The following is a 16913-nucleotide window of genomic DNA, read 5'->3' on the forward strand; positions in this document are numbered from 1 at the left end:
GTACAGTGGGCTTGGGGGGGGGGTTAGAGGGGGGGATGGGCCTGGGTCTGCCTGCCTGAAGTGCACTGCATTACCCACTAAAACTGCTCCAGGGACAGGACTTGTTTCTGCTGTATAACCTTGGCACAGCAGTTCACACCATAAGACTAATCTCGCTGAAAACGTCCTTTATTTCAATAACCGCGTTTACTCACAGTTAACTGCAGATCAGAGGTTGTGCCCCACTGGCAACGAGTCTCCCTGGTACTAAGATTAGCAGTAGCTCAGAGCTGGCAGAATGGTGTACAATGCCCTCGTTCAGCAACATTCAAGGTAAGAACTAAGTTCTGTAACGTGGCTAACACACGAAAGGGATCTAAAATGGACTTACAAAAATGGCCACTACCTCGTGGACTACCGGAAACAAAACAGGGCACACTCTGACCCAGTAAGCAGAGGGAAAAGCACTATGAGAGAAGAGCCTACCAACTACCCACATCATGAGACTGTAACACAAGCTAGTGAAATCACGGAGCCCAATACCCTACACCCACCACAATGCAATGCTGATGTGACCCTGCAGTGCACCCGAGAGCCACATGCGACCCAGGGAAAGGCTGTGAGAGGATCAAACACATTCTGCTGTCATGGAGGTGGGTACAGAATTTGAGGGTAGCATAGAGGCTGGGAAATAAGGTTTTTGCAAGTGGGTTTTTTTTGGTGGGAGGGGGTTAGTGATCACTGGAGTCAGGGGAGGTCATCCCCGATTCCCTCCGGTGATCATCTGGTCATTTAGGGCACTTTTTTGGGACCTGCTCGTGAGAAAAAAGGGTCCAAAAAAGTGTTCTAAATACTCGCTAAAAACGCCTTTCTTTTTTCCATTATCGGCCGAGCGCGCCCATCTCTGCTTTGCCAATAACCACGCCCCAGTCCCGCCTTCACCACGCCTCCGACATGCCCTGTCAACTTTATTCGTTCCTGCGACGGAGTGCAGTTGAAGACGACCAAAATCGGCTTTCGATTATACCGATTTGGCCGCCCACGGGAAACGGACGCCCATCTCCTGAACATGGGCGTTTTTCTCCTTTTGAAAATAAGCAGGAGAGTATCTGTGTGTGTGAGACTGTGTGTGTGTGTGACAGAGAGATAGAGTGTGATAGACAGGGAGTGTGTCATAGAGAGTGTATGTGAGAGGCAGTGAGTGATTGAGGGAGTGTGAGCCACCATCCTCCTCTCGCAGGGCCCCCCTCCCCATCCCCACCTTTCTGGTCTCAGGACCCCCTCCCCACCTCCCTCTCCCCTGCCCCCCTGCAGCCACCCATGTCCAGCGACCCTGCCCTCCCCCTGGCGCATCAAAACCCCTCGCCACCTGCAGTTGCCAGTGGTAACGCTGTCCAGCCGCTGCTGCTTCTCCTATTGAGCAGCAGCGGCCGCTACAAAAAGAAAAAAAGTGATAAATGTTTTTAAAACCAGCCGAAATCATTCGCAAATGCCCGAGTCGTACAACGCAGTCTCTGCAGCCGCTCCTCCTCTCACCTGTCACATCGCAGCGCTCCTCCGGGGTCTTACTCCAGGGGCAGTGACGTGGAGGCGAGAGGAGGAGCGGCTGCAGAGACTGCGTTGTAAGACTCGGGCATTTGCGAATGATTTGGTCTGGGTTTAAAAACATTTATCGCTTTTTTTCTTTTTGTAGTGGCCGCTGCTGCTGAACAGAAGAAGCAGCAGTGGCTGGACAGTGTTACCACTGGGAGCTGCGGGTGGCGAGGGGGTTGATGTGCCCGGGGGGGGAGGGGGGGTATTTGATGTGCTTCGGGGGGGGGGGGGGTTGGGTGATATGCCGAGGGGGGGGGGTTCTGTGGTGCCGCGCTTGTAGTTTTTTGATGCGCTGCTCCCTGCCACTTGCTCCGAAGTGGCAGGGAGCGGAGCACTGACAGCTGATTCCCAGGCAGGGGGAGGAGTAGGGAAACACATGTGTTTCCCTACTCCTCCCCCTACCTGGGAATTAGCTGTGAGTGACGTCAGCCTGGCTACGGAGCCTAGCTCAGCAACTCCAGGAGCCACGGACACAGGCAGCTACTTTAGAACGTTGGTGGTGAGAATTATTATATAGGATTATTGCTTGTTAAGTGCTGTTATCAGCGCTGATTAACTTGTTATGCTTTTTTTCCATAAACTGTATTAATTTTAATTTTTTAGCTTGTTAAATTATGTGTGTTATAGAATCCACTTGGATTTTGGTGCAGATCTCTAGGCATGCTACATAGACTCTGGGGGATTACATCTAAAGTGATTGACTAAAAGGAAACAGATGCCAATAAATGCCAAATCCTATGCCATTCTTTTCAAGAACATAATTATCGTTGTGGTCCCGGACCCTTTTCAGAGTCTGTATATCCATTGCTAAATAGAACATGCTATTGACTGATACCTATTGAGCATATGTAACTTCATGCTGCAGTTCAATAGAAGTTAAATAATTAAACATGCAGGAGGCCCTTAACAGCAACCTGTTGCCACAATAGATTTCATCAGTCATAGTAATTGCTGTTTGTAATTGGATCTGAGTTTTGTTAGATAGCACCCGATGAATGCTGATAAGGTTATAGTCATTTCATAGGAGGTTGCCGTTCCATTTTCAGATCACATAATTCATAGCTTGCATTGAAAAAAAAACATTATTTCTTCTTTTGCTAGTTTTATTATTGGGTTCTCATTTTTTTTTCAGAACAGCATTTAGTAGTTGACACATTCTCTTCTAAATTGCATTTTGATAACAAATGTTAATTATAGTGCATTTTTTGGAATTCTAATTAAGCCAGAAGCCTTACCTTAAATCATAAAATGTTTCATGTTTTTGGAATCCATATACGTTATGCAAAATAGCAAGGCAACTTTATAATATGAGCTAATAATTCAAACTGTTCAGTGTTCTTTCCTGAAGTAGAGAGCTTTGCATACTGCAAAGGATGGAATTGGCCAATAGGAAATAACTGATCATAAAGAAGCATGTGACATCGGCAGATAAGGATCATTTGGTCCACCCACTTTGCCCATTCAAGCCTATCTACTGTACTGCTACTGTACCCAGTTTCTGGTCTCTCCTTCCCTTATTCCACAACTAAATCCCTCTATGCCTTTGTCTATTTGTTAAAAAATGTATTACTGTTTTAACCCTTACCACATCTTCTGATTTACATTTTTACAGTATCATGACCAAGCTGTTACATTCCGAGCACCCCACCCACCACCACCACCACCCCACCAAAAAGAAAGCAATCATATGAGACATTTCAAAATGTGGGAGACAATTTTCAGAAGCTTGAGTAAAAGGACTGTCTGAAAACCACCTTCCTTCTACATACTTAAAAATATGCGCTTGTTACCTGCATAGACAGGAGATATCCCCACAAAGAAAATAAAGTGGATGTAGTGCATTTTCAAACCTACATGCATTATTTCCTAAAGAAAAGGAAACACAGAAAAAAAAGCTAATGTGTATACTATTATTCATGGAGGCAAATTTCAAGGAATGGTTAAAATTGGTGTGCAGCCATCAGATAAAAGTTGTCTATAGACTGTACGTGAAAGCAATTTGAAAATTACTCTTTAAAGAACAACAAAAACTTCAGAAAGGGATGGTATTCTGCCCCCATTTTCATGGATGCAGGCTGTTTATATATATATATATATATATATATATATATATATATATATATATATATATATATATATATATATATACACACACACATACATACATACATACATATTGAGCCTGCAAATAGGTGTGAAAGGACACTGAAGCTCCCCCCCCCCCCCGGCTCCCCCAACCAGCGGCGGGCAGGGTCCCGCCACGTCAGGGGGAAACCAAAAGGGGGAGGGGGCTCATGCTGGGGAGCTGCCGTGTGGCAGCTGCCATGTTACCTGTGGCTACTCGGCATGCTCCTCGCCGGCCTTCTTATATATATATATATATATATATATATATATATATATATATATATATATATATATATATATATATATATATATATATATATATATATATGACAAGGTATTTGACAACCTGGGTTTGAAGTTAGTCCCAGTTGTACAGTTCAGGCGAATGCACTGGGACCTTGCATGGGAGGTTGTAGACTCTCTTAGAGAAGGCTACATGGGAGGTTGGGGGGGGGGGGGGAACTAACCCTTCTGGATTCTAGTGTTACAATTCCCTGAACACTGGGAGTGAGATAAGAATACCCAGCAACTGAACTGGGTAGTAAGATAGACAGTGGACATTGCTGGTCGATAAAACCCAGGAAGGGATAAAATGACCTTGTTAGGCTCCACAAGGGACAGGGAGAATGGATATCTGTTTACCCTAGGACTTTAAAGGGGCAGAAGGTGATTGATTGCGGGAGGTCCCGGATTTACCATAATTCAAAAGCGGGACCCAAATAAAGACCCTACTATAGGTAAGCCTAAAGAGTTGGAGGTTAGTCTCTCCCCTTTTGGAGGCAAAAACCTCCTTTCTTAAGTCAGGACAAGCATACTATTATAGCAGTATACTGTCCTGACCTGATGAAATAGGTTTTGGTCTCTAAAGGTTAACCTAAAAGGACAAAATTCTATATATGGCACCTAAAAAATCAATGCACCCCCCCCCCCCCCCCATATTTAGCACTATTCTATAAACTTTGTCTAATGTTAGATGCAGTTTATAGAATACATGTAGCACCTGTTCCTGCGACTAAACTTAGTTGTGGCCATTTACACAAAATAAAACCTGGTGTAAAAGCATATGAGTAATTTAGACACAGATCGGACATATTCTATAACACTGCGCACAAATATTAGGAATGCCCACAACCCACCCATGCTCCTCCCACGGCTACTTCCCCTTTTGAGATCGACACGATCCGATTTACTACAGTGCTTTATAGAATAAATACAGACAAGCAAGATATGCGCGTAAATCCAAATTAATGTCAGTTAGTACCAATAATTGCTTGTTGCCCAATTAAGTTCCACACAAGCATTGGCTACACGTGTCGATTTACACACAAAACTTTAGTCACCATATATAGAACCCAGAGGAAAATATATATATAGTCCAATAGAAAGGTGTCACCACATTATTATTTTTTTAAATTTATATTTATTAACTTTTACAGTGGACTAACTCCTCAACTTCATCCTAAACTAGAAATATTTTTTTTTCTACCTTTGTTGTCTGGCCATTTAATTTTTCTAATTGTGTTGGTCCCAGTCTCTGGTTACTGCATCCCTGTCTTCTTTTAACTCTCTTTCCAAGGGTATCCTGTCCATGTGTCATTCTTTTCTCTTCTTCCATTACCTCTTTCACTATAACCAACTCCACTGATCTATTGCAGCTCTGTGGGTGCTTCAGCACCCCCAATATTGAGCAAACTCTTTGATTGTGTCCAGAGAGGAGTATTTTTCAACCTCAATCATTTTGAAAAGTTGACTCCTGTGTCCCCACCTATCCAGTCTTGACCAATTTTTCTTACGTTCCTCAGCCCATAGCCTCTGCACCCCCTTTATCCAGTATTGCTCCATCTCTCTCTCCCTCCCCTCTCATCCACTTGCCTCAATTCTCTCTCCCTCCCCACCTATCCAGTCTTGCCTAATTCTCTCTCCAGCAGCCCATAGTCTCTGTTTCTCCCTCTTTTATCCTGTATAGCACCATCTCTCTCTCTCTCTCTCTCTCTCTCTCTCTCTCTCTCTCTCTCTCTCTCTCTCTCTCTCTCTCTCTCTCTCTCTTTTCTCCCATCCACTGTGGCCCTGCAGCACAAGTCGCAGTACTAGTGGTTCTACAGAGAGCCAGGTCTTGCTTGTCTCCCATGATAGTTTATTAATGTGAGCTCGACAGTGCTTAACTTTATTTGATCTGCAGCTATGCTCTATTGCTCCTGCTCAAAATCTTAGTCATTGCTTCGAAATAGTCTTTGTTCTGACTTCTCAGTCTGTCTTCTCCATCTCTCTGACCATTATCTGATAACATTCACCCTTAAACATTCTCCCCCACAGTCTCTTCTAGTCACTAACAGTACCTTTAAGAATATCCAAGCTAATGACAATAGCATCCTCTTCAATTTTAGCAGAGTCTGTTGAGGATACACTTTTTATTATATGACTATACTCTCTTCTGCTTTGTACACTCCCTTTCATGCTGACTTTATACATTTCAAATTCATGTTTACCTACTTTTTATCTGCTAGTATACTTGTAACATGTGGTCTTTTGGTTAATGTCTCTCTCCTTTCTGCTAGCTAGACTTACAGAGGTCAATATCTCTAGGACAACCGTGAAGTGGTTTCACTTCTTTCTTATTCAATGTATCTCTTGTGTGACTTAGGATATGGGTCTTCCACTCCTTATTATTTGAACTGTGGTGTTCCCAAAAGATCTATCTTGCCCCCACTTTGCTTAAACTTTTTCTTTCTCCGTGTCCTACTTTAATACAAAGCAATGAGATAATTAGGCACCCCTTTATAGAGTTACCCTTCACAAGAGCAAGATCAAAGGTGGTGGGAATAGTGACTAAAAGTAAAAGAAACCATTATACTGGCAATACACTTTTAAATTAGGAAGTAAACAAAAGCAAGTGTTAGGCTTTAATTCTGTTAGACTTTAATTCCTGCTACTTTTATGAGTACAAGAGATACCTGTGACTCAGAATCTATTTTGTTTCCTAGATTCAGTTGTTCATTGGTTGCTTCTACACAAAACTGAGTTCTCAAAAATCAGAGGTTATCTGGTTCTTGAACAAAAAATCATTCCATCTTTCATGCCACCAATTGAAGCCACTACAATTTCACTCAATGAAATTATTAGTACGCTTGCAGTTCTACTTAAAAGTCACCTCATATTTGATCCAGAAGTCTGTGCCTTAGTCAGGAAATCTATTCTTAAGCTTTCTTTGAACATATTGTGAGCACATTATTCCTCAAAACCTTCACTGAACTCTACTAGCTTAACTATTATCTTTTATATCCAAACTGCCACTGTTCATATTCACCATCTCAATCTTCTTTTATCTCATATTGTTCCAGATCTTTTCCAGTCTTACTTTTTACATTTCACAGAAACTAATCTTGCTGATCTCCAATGACCGTCATATGGCCTAAGCTAATGGAATTTATTATATCCTCACTCTCCTTGACTAACCTCTGCTTTTGATTTTATTGACCATCATCTATTTTTTAACATGCTGTACTCAATTAGATTTATTTTTGCCTCTTTCATTTGTATCCTATGGTGTTTCTTCCTCCACTGTTATTATTATTTATTGCATTTGTATCCCACATTATCCCACCTATTTGCAAGCTCAATGTGGCTTACATGGAGGGGCATAATCGAACGGAAACGTCTATCTCCATGGGCGTTTATCTCCGAGAACGGGTCCGTGAAGGGGCGGACCGAACCGTATTTTCGAAAAACATGGACGTTTATCTTTTTTTGAGCTGGGCGTTTTTGTTTTTCAGCGATAATGGACACCGAAAGTGCCCAGCTCAAAAATGAATAACTCCAAGACATTTATTCGTGGGAGGGACCAGGATTCGTAGTGCACTGGTTCCCCTCACATGCCAGGACACCAACCGGGCACCCTAGGGGGCACTTTTACAAAAAAAAAAAAAAAAAAGGAAAACAGCTCCCAAGTGCATAGCACCCTTCCCTTGGGTGTTGAGCCCCCCAAATCCCCCTCAAAACCCACTGCCCACAAGTCTACACCATTACTATAGCCCTAAGGGGTGAAGGGGGGCACCTACATGTGGGTACAGTGGGTTTGGGGGGCGGTTTGGAGGGCTCCCATTTACCAGCACAAGTGTAACAGGTGGGGGGGGGATGGGCCTGGGTCCACCTGCCTGAAGTCCACTGCACCCCCTAATAACTGCTCCAATGACCTGCATACTGCTGCCAGGGAGGTTGGTATGACATTTGAGGGTGAAAATAAAAAGTTGTGAAACGGCATATTTTGTGGTGGGAGGGGGTTTGTGACCACTGGGGGAGTCGGGGGAGGTCATCCCCGATTCCCTCCAGTGGTCATCTGGTCATTTAGGGCACTTTTTGGGGCCTTATTCGTGGAAAAACAGGGTCCAGGAAAAGTGCCCTAAATTCTCGCTAAAAACGCATATTTTTTTCCCATTATCGGCGAAAGGCGCCCATCTCTGATCGGCCGATAACCATGTCCCAGTTCCGCCTTCTCCACGCCTTCGACACGCCCCCATCAACTTTGTCCGCATCCGCGACGGAGTGCAGTTGAAAACGTCCAAATTCGGCTTTCGATTATACCGCTTTATTCGTTTTTGTGAGATAAACGTCTATCTCCCGATTTGGGTCACAATATAGGCGTTTTTCTATTTCGATTATAAGCAGGATAGTATATAAATATTGTCATTACAGGATAGCAGATATATTCAAGGCTCTTTCCTAAGCCATCTATTCTTTTCTTTCCCCCTGGTTCTCCTATCTCCTTTCATGACTTTCAGTACCATTTTTATGCTGATGTCTCATAGATGTACCTCTCTGTACCTACAATTTCAAAAGACTACTTGTCTGACATTTCCACCTAGATGTCCCATCATCAAATCAAACTTAATATGACCAAGATAGAGCTCCTTATCTTCCCCCTGCACCCCCCCCCCCCCCCAAAAAAAATAAAACTCATTGTGTTTCTTCCCTCTTTTTCTGTCTTTGTGAATGGAACTCTCTTTTTGGCTCCTTTGACTCATAAACTGGGGTGATTTTTGATGAATCTATGACTCTCTCATTCTTTCTTCGCATCCAAAATATTGCTAATACAAGATTCAACGTGGTTTAATTGGGCAGAAGAGGCTCCTGCCTTCTTAAATTGCCTGAGGCTGTCTAACTGCTGATATTCAGTAGCACTTAACAAATAAAGTGGTCAGGTCAAGGGCAGTACTGGGGCGGTGTTAGGGAGGAGCTGACAGGCATGCGAGTGCCAGCAATATTAGCTACCTGGGTAAATATAGGATAATTCAAAAGCCTGCTCATTGGGAGGGGTATCAGAAGGTCCAGTGGGGGATTTTTATGTTATGCAGGTGCTGACCAGATATTCAGCTGGGGCCAGCATTACTGTTTTATGTGGGCCCAGCTGAATATCAGCCAGGACCTGCATAAACTCTGGCAGCTAACCCCACTGAAATTAGTCCCCAATATTCAGTGCCAGTTCCCAGACAAGGCCCGGCACTGAATATCTAGGGCTAATCTAGCTGGCAAAAGTAAGAGTTTAAAAAAAACGCTGACCACCACCAGCTGATCATCCAGATTATTTCTTCTTTTTCTACCTTGCTAAAATCTGTCATTTTCTTTCTGACCAGAATGCGTGTCCACTTTCTCATCATATCTTGCTTAGATTATTCCATGCTACTCCTTGCATGACTCCTGCAGAACCATCTTTTCCCACTGCAGTCTAATTAAAATGCAACTGCATGGCTTATCTTCTTTCAGCATTACTATGGCCCTTCTCCTCAGATCATTACATTGACTTCCACTGACTTCCACATAAGTCAAGCATCTATTGTTCACCTACAAGTACATTCATGCTACATCACCACATTATTTATCCTCTTTCACTACACTCTTCCTCATGAACTCTATTCATATGCAAAGACACTCTTATTTTTGTCCTTGTCCTCTATTGCAAACTTCTGCTGATAGAATTTGGAACCCCTTCTCAGTTATTAGAAACAATGATTAAATCTCTATTGTCTAAGTTTTCCTCCTCATCTTGTCTGCAAGATAGCTGTCCTTCTTACCTTAGATTGGCCTTAAATAGTCTTTTGAAACATGGTCAATTTCCTTTAGGTTTATGTGTAATTATTCTTATTCCCATTCTGAAACAAATCCACACTGGACCCTAGTTTGCACTCTAACTTCAGACCAGTAGCAAGCATTCCATTACTCTCGAAAAATGTCAGAAGCTATAGGGGCTGATCTGTTAATTGAATTTTTGGACCATTACAATTGCCTAAGTACATTACAGTTTGGTTTTAGATTATAACTTAGTACTGAAACAGCATTAATTGCATTGGTTTCTGATGCCAAGATTTCACTATCAAGAGGAAAGACTCTTACTCTGCTTCAGTATGAATGTACCACTACTTTTGACATGGTAGACCACAATATACCTCTGTTTAATTAGTGTCCAATTTTCCCGTAATAAGTCATATGGGAACAGATTGATGAGAACATTGGATACTAAAGGGTTAAGCTAAGTTTTCTTGGCATTTCAGGTAATGTTTTATCTTGGTTTAGTGAATTCTCAATAGGCACTACACTGTTTAAATTAACAATGGCTTTTTGGAGAACTGGGTACCCTCCTGTGGGCCTTCTGCATGGGTCTCCACTCTTGGCTATATTATTCAATGTTTATGTTTTGTTTTATAGGTTTTTCTACTTCAGGTGTAAAATTGTACTCTTACACTGATGATTTGTTTCTTTTAATTCCTGTGAATTAAAATCAGACAATTACTTCAGTCAAAATTCTAACTTGTATTTCTATGTTAGAAAATTATAGATCAATTCATGGTTTCAGGGTTAACAAGAAAAAATCTCAATTGCTTTGGTTGTATCACCCTACCAGCTCAATTCCAGATGACTTGTCTTTGAAAAATGAATGAACTTCAAAAGTCCTGGGTTTCATTTTAGATACTACATGTCCTTTTGAAGCTCATCAATCATATCGTTCAAACAGTACTTTTCAAACTTTATAATATCTGTCACCTTTTTGATGGAAAACATTTTTCTAGATTGGTGCAGGCTTTTATTCTACCTCATTTGGATTACTGCAACAGTCTTCATTTATCGCTTACAGGGTTATGTTCTAAGCTCCAAATTGTTCAGAATACTGCTACTAAACTTATGTTTCATGAAGGGGTCCTTTTACAAAGGCGCGTAAAGGCCTATGTGCATCCAGCATGCACCAAATCAACATTACCGCCCATCTACCACATGCCCCAGGTGGTAATTCTGAATTTGGTGTGTGCCAAAAACATGCACATTTCTTGTGTTCATACAGTAAACTTTGGGACTCATTTTCAAAGCACTTAGACATACAAAGTTCTACAGGTTACTATGGGGGATCATTTTCAAAATAGAAAAACATCCAAAAAGTGGCATAAATCTGCATTTGAACGTTTCTCACAAAAATGTCCAATTGTTAGATATTTTTCTATTAAGTCTGTCAGAAGTGTGTTCAAATAACAAGTGGGCATGCCAGGGATATGTTAAGGGTGGGAACTGTGTGTTCCTCACACTTGGATGTTTTTCTGCCATAATGGAACAAAACAACAACATCCAGGACTATGAGTTGGACTTTTGGTCTAGACCTGTTTTATTACCGAATAACAAATCAATGAGCTGAAAATACAACTGTATTCTTAAATCTCTTATTATTCATTTCAATTCAGGCACTATATCATGCACTATATCTTTTTGAGGTATCTTAAACTTTTTTTTATAAAGAAACAAGTGTTGATGTAGTGCTTCTTATTCGATTCTTCATGAATTATTGCAACTTTAAGTAGAGAGATACTTAGTTTAACTCTCGTGCCCAACGGCTCTCCGTTTCACTCTTCAATCAAGCTTCATCAGGGAACTAAGTGCTCCAATCATCTAAAAATACATACATATAACATTCTGTAAGTGCCTTTGGTATACATTTCCAACAGTAATCACAAGAGAATATAAACTTACTTTACTCTAGTTCACGCCAGACTTTCAATATGGTGCTTACTGGCTGCAGGACGCCTACCTTTTCCTTAAACCAGAAGTGGAACTCGATCCTTTAAATAGCTATCAACTCGCTATCTTGTCATATTAGAAAATATTTCAATATATTCAAATGTGTTGCTTGATAGGCATCAACCACAAAGGTAACATACAAATCCAAGCAATATTAAAAAAATCAGAAAAAAAGCTGTCCATTTAATTTGTGAATTCAGTCCCCATGGCTCCATAGATTTCAAGGTGTATATCCAACGTTGTTCTCATTTTGTCAAAACTTTATTGCGGTCACCTCTCCCAACATTAAACGGAACATGGTCAATAGTAAAGCATTGAAATGACTCAAATTTAGCTATTTAAAAGATCTAGTTCTACTTCCGGTTTAAGGAAAAGGTCGGCGTCCTGCAGCCAGTAAGCGCCATGTTGAAAGTCCGGCGTAAAGTAGAGTAAAGTAAGTTTATATTCTCTTGTGATTACTGTTGGAAATGTATACCGAAGGCACTTACAGAATGTTATATATATGCATTTTTAGATGATTGGAGCACTTAGTCCCCTGATGAAGCTTGATTAAAGAGTGAAGCAGAGAGCCCATTGGGCAAGAGATTTAAGCTAAGTGTTTCTTTTCTTAAAGTTGCACTAATTCACTAATTTGTGAAGAATTTAATAAGAAACCCTACATCAGCACTTGATTTTTTAATGAAATAATGTATAAGATACTTATATACTGTATATAAGATATGTATATCGTGTACTATATCTTTTACAAGATACTTGTAAAAGATATAGTGCACGATATATATATATATATATATATATATATATATATATATATATATATATATATATATATATTTCAACTTATACCCACTTTGTTCTCATTCAACTTGTAGCTCAAGGAATGGGAACGAAGTGAAGCTACAAGTTGAATGAAAACAAAGTGGAGTCATAAGTTGAATGAAGAAAGATTGAGTATATTGGACTACAAGCATTAGAGTTTGGATCCTTCTCTCTCAAACACTGAGTGACATCAGTTTGGAAGCACCTGTTCTGCAGATAAGTCAAGAATTTGACTATTTGCAATGTTGAAATCTGTGATGACTTTAGAACTGACTTTATTGATTAGACAGGCAGGGCGGGACTTGGTGCAACGATAGTTGGAGAAGTGTATTATAGAGGAGATGGATTCTACAGCACATAATGCACTTGGTCTGAGCACTATACTTACATTGATATGCATATATAAAGTGGTTTCTTGCTACAGTAGTGTTTTATAAAGGTTTGGACAAGTTCCTGAAGGAAAAGTCCATAATCTCCTATTGAGGCAGAAATGGGGAAGCCATTGCTTGTCCTGAGAGCAGTAGCATGGAATGTTGCTACTAAATGGGTTTCTGCCAGGTACTTGTGACCTGGATTGGCCACTGTTGGAAACAGGATACTGGGCTAGATGGACCATTGGCCTTACCCAGTATATTCCTACTTCCATTTCTCTCTAGATTTTTAAGTTGTTGACCCTCACACTCTGAATTTTCCCATTTCTGCTATTGAATTGCTATTGATTCCTTTCAGTCTGATTTAATCTATACTTCTTCTCTTTTTACTTGTGCCCTTTTTCCATCCTTCTCCTCATTCTTTAATCTTTTGCTGCTGTTGATAGGGATGCACATTCATTGGGAACATTATCTCCTATGTCACTTCATGTCATTTTTAACCTAAAAGGTAGGAAAATACTCGGAATGTTGTTTTTTTCTGTCATCAACAGATATATTATTGAGTGATAGCACACACTATTGATGATATTGCCCCAAAGCAAAAACAAAGCAAAACAAAACAAAAATAAATAATAATGTAATATCTGAACAAACTAAAAAATCCCATAATGGCATGGGAAACTACAAAATGAACATTTTTACTATTCTCTGGTTATATTTTTAGGTTATGTCTATTATAACATTTATACCGATGAACTCGACTTTTTTTTCTTCTAACGTAGTAACATAGTAGATGACGACAGAGAAAGACCTGCACTGTCTATCCAGTCTGCCCAAAAAGATAAACTCATATGTGCTACTTTTTCTGTATACCTGACCTTGATTTGCATCTGCCATTTTCAGGGCACAAACTGTAGAAGTCTGCCTAGCACTAGCCCCACCTCCCAACCACTAGTCCTGCCTCCCACCACCGGCTCTGCCACCCAATCTCCGCTAAGCTTCTGAGAATCCATTCCTTCTGAACAGGATTCTTTTATGTTTATCCCACACATTTTTGAATTCCGTTACCATTTTCATCTCCACCACCTCCCTTGGGAGGGCATTCCAAGTATCCACCACTCTCTCCATGAAAAAATACTTCCTGACATTTTTCTTGAGTCTACCCCCCTTCAATCTCATTTCATGTTCTTCTCTTGCTAACTTCCATCTACTGTATGTTGGTTCAATTTTCATTCTAACCTTTTGCTTCTTTATATTTTATGCACTCATACCTGTTTGTACTTAATTCCTGTACCTAATACTTAAGTCCTATAAGTCTTCTTTTCCCTTTTCTCAGTTTACAACTTATACTCATTTATAATTGTTTTGTTTAGGGCCTCTTTTTTCAAGCCGTGCTAGCGGCTCATGGTTTGGTAATGCTGATAAAGCTCCTTGAATGGACTCTGACAGTATTGTTGCGCGGGATCCACTATTGTGGCTTGATAAAAGAGGCCCTTAATTTGTAACCCTCTATCTCAGAATATAATTCAGTACAAGGCCAGGAATAATACCAAAATAAAATGCATATCCTAATAATAAAATAACATAATAAAAATAACAAAATAAATCTGTTTCTAGATAAGTTACAATTTCATCATTCCCTTTCTGACTTCATTTCTATTGTTTCACCCTCCCATTTTATGATTCCACAAAATATAGTGAGGTCATTTACGCTTGATCCCTCTTTTTTTATTTATACATCGCTTCATCATCTATCTCTGTTTACCAATAGGGTCACATCATCTGAAAAAATCAACTCCTTTCTGACACCTGTCATCTTTTCTTTCTTGCTAAATTTTCACTGTGCATAATCTACTGTCAAAGACTCCTTACTGGACTCTAATTCAATTATTCATGGTTTCAACTGCATTAGATTGCTGTTATTCATCTGTTATTTCAGGAGCCTCATTTGTCTCACATCATTCGGCTTACACGCTACACTATTTCCACTTGTCTATCTAGCAATGTGCTGCATTTAAACTGCTGGTATTCACTATACGATAATCTCCCTAATTCTATAAAAGTTGCTAAAAATTGCGAGCACAAATTTCTGAATGTGCCCAATTTGTGCATGCAATTTAATTGAATAGCAAGCTAATTAGCACCAATAATTGGCTTTTTAACAAGCAATTATTGGCAAAATTAGATTTAATTGGGATAGACAGGCATAAATGTTGCTTCATTGTAAGGCTGGATTTGGCAACATGTATGAAAATTAAAACAGTTGAAGGTTCACATGTTTATCTGCCTGCCAAAGATTCATACTGTATTTCTTGAGGAGGTACTTAACTTGAGAAACGCTAATCTTCTCTGAAACTCCTCCATTATTTAGACCGTGGTCAACGTTGGCCTCCGTTTCGCCACTGCTGCATCAAAACCACTGGTCAAGTATTACTCCATTCAGTCTGCCGAGGGACGCATGAAGGGCGATGATGAAGAAGCCCTAGCCCTTTACTCGCCTTTTTAGTGGGATAAAGGTGCTTCTTGAGGTTTTCCCTCCTGATATACTCACACATTTGCTTACTATATTACTTGTTTCCAAGTGTTATACTAAAATGATTTTCCTGTATATGGAAACTAGCTCCCTTATATCACTTTAGTTTATCACATGCTAATTTCCCCATTAGCGCATGTCCATTAGTACGTGAGTCCTTACTGCCACCTATTTTGTAAGCGGTAAAAGCTCATGCACTAATCCTGCGCTAATCAGTTACTGCGCGGCAATGCCCACGCACTGATTAGCATAGTTGTGCCCACTCTCCACCCCCAAAACATGCCCCCAGCGCTACAAATGTAATTAGATTTTTTAGCACATGCAAAAACTACTGTGGTACTCCTGAGGGTGCCCCGCCGCAGTAGTGTATTTTAACCTGCAGTCAGCGATGTATCCAATCAAGGTGTGTGTGTGTGTGTTGCATACACACCCCTTATCAGTCCCTCCCTTCTCCCTCCTACCGCATCTCTCACTTCCTAAACCTAACCCACAAAGACCAGCAATTCCCTTCTTCGCCCTGCTCGCCTTGTGCCTTAAAATCACTTCTAGCTTTCGCCCAGGCTGCGCCAGCGGCAGCAGTAATCAAAAACTGCCTGCATGGTGCTTTCTCTCTGAACTGTCTCGCCCCCTTCTGACACAGCTTCTTCCTATTTTCTAAAGGGTGGCCAGTTCAGAAAGAAAGCCCTGGTGCAGGCTACAGGCAGCCTATGAGTGCCGCTGCTGCCTGGGTGAAGACTGGAGGCCTTGTGGAGAGGAGCAGGGAGAGGGAGGGAATTGCCAGATGTTTGCAGGGCTGGGCCAGGCTAGGAAAGGAAGGGAGATATGCGGCGGGAGGGAGAAGGGAGCGAAAAGCAGATACACTCCCTGTTGAAAATTCCTGGCAATGCTACTGCCTGCGGTAACCACACATTAGTGCTTACTAAAAAGACCACACATTGGTGCTTAGTAAAAAGACCCACCATATTGGTAAAATTCCTTCTTCTGCTGTGCATTCAGCCAAATATGTGTGCACTCCTGCAAGCATTTTAGAAAAGATTTTGCATCAGCAGCCCCTTGTCTAAAATACTACTTGAATTAAGCTCATTCCAACCTGAACATCTCAATTCTAATCTCTACATTCTGTTTAAAATGAGTCTTTTAATGCTTCAGAATCAAACATAATAGGGCTATGTGGCAAGCTATCGTCAATGTATATTGAACAGATAACGGTGATTAAAAAAAGTCACATGCACTGTAACAGAGCTATTAGTGAAAGTCTTCTGGCAACTACTTAATCTATAATTGGCTTTCATTGTCTGCATTTTGTTCCCAGGAAAAGGAAGGTATCTACTTGCCTTCCCTTGCCTCTGATTAATTGGCATAATTGGCAGAAATGTGTCATATGGGAGCAAAATCCTCTTTAGTGCCTCACAGTGAAATTGCTAGATGTTGTTTATCTG

Source organism: Microcaecilia unicolor, chromosome 2, assembly GCF_901765095.1.
Source record: "Microcaecilia unicolor chromosome 2, aMicUni1.1, whole genome shotgun sequence".
In the NCBI taxonomy this organism is placed as follows: Eukaryota; Metazoa; Chordata; class Amphibia; order Gymnophiona; family Siphonopidae; genus Microcaecilia; species Microcaecilia unicolor.